This window comes from Myotis brandtii, unplaced genomic scaffold (genome assembly GCF_000412655.1).
Source record: "Myotis brandtii unplaced genomic scaffold, ASM41265v1 scaffold632, whole genome shotgun sequence".
In the NCBI taxonomy this organism is placed as follows: domain Eukaryota; kingdom Metazoa; phylum Chordata; class Mammalia; order Chiroptera; family Vespertilionidae; genus Myotis; species Myotis brandtii.
Genome location: NW_005370419.1, coordinates 41472 through 42483, shown reverse-complemented (window position 1 = coordinate 42483; position 1012 = coordinate 41472).

Sequence of the window (1012 nt, the reverse complement as noted above, 5' to 3'; positions counted from 1 at the left end):
GCGGGTGTCCAGCACCCCAGGGGCCCGGCCGGGGACAGGTGTCTGAGCTCTTGTCTTCACTGTGCTTAGAGAGGTGGCAGGCATGGTGGACGGCCCGTGGCGGATGGTCCCGTGGCTGGCGATCCCGTGGCCGCAGTCTTGGTGGCTGACAGTCCCGTGGCCGCGGTCTCAGTGGCAGGACGAGGACCGGGGCCGGGCCTGCTCAGCTGCCTGGTTCCTTAGGCGCTTGGGTTTGGGAATCCGGGGACCTTGTTGGGAATCCGTTTCCTCATTCGCGAGGTGGGGTCGTAATCTTCGTCTGTGGGTTCCCCTGAGAATTCACTGCTGGCCCCTCCTCCCTCTCGTCCTGGGTGCTCCTCCAGCCCGGCCCCGTGAGGGTCCCCCGGGCCCGTCCATCCAGTCCCGATGCCCGGCTGTTCCCAGCAGATTCTCACCCGGGCGATTCTGCCCGAGGGGGCGTGACAACGGCAGGAGACATTTGTCACAACAGTAGGTGGAGGCCAGGGGTGCTGTGAGCACCCACAGTGCACAGGGCGCCCCACGACAGCGATCTGCTCCCCACATCGGACGTGCAGGGCCCGGAGCTCCCTGGAGGTCCTGGTCGCCTCGGACAGACTCGGGGCCCTAGAGTCGGGAACTTGTTTTCTTCTTTTTTAACGTCTAAATGTGAATTTATTGATTTTAGAGAGAGGAACATCGATTTGTTGTTCACTTACTTATGCATCCCTGGGCTGACTCCTGTATGTGCCCTGAGTGGGGATCCAACCACCTGAGCTCCCAGCCTGGGTGTGTGCGTGTCTGTGTGTGTGTTTGCACGTGTGTGCGTGTGTGTCTGTGTGTGCACGTGTGTGTGCGCACGCATGTGTGTGTTTTGTCCTAAAATGCACCTAACACACTTGCTGACGTGCCCATTTTCAACTACAAGTCAGGGCCATTTTGTGTTTTGCACCATCACCTCTGTCCAGTTCCAGAACTTTCTCATCGCCCCCAAAGGAAGCCCTGCCCCAACTCG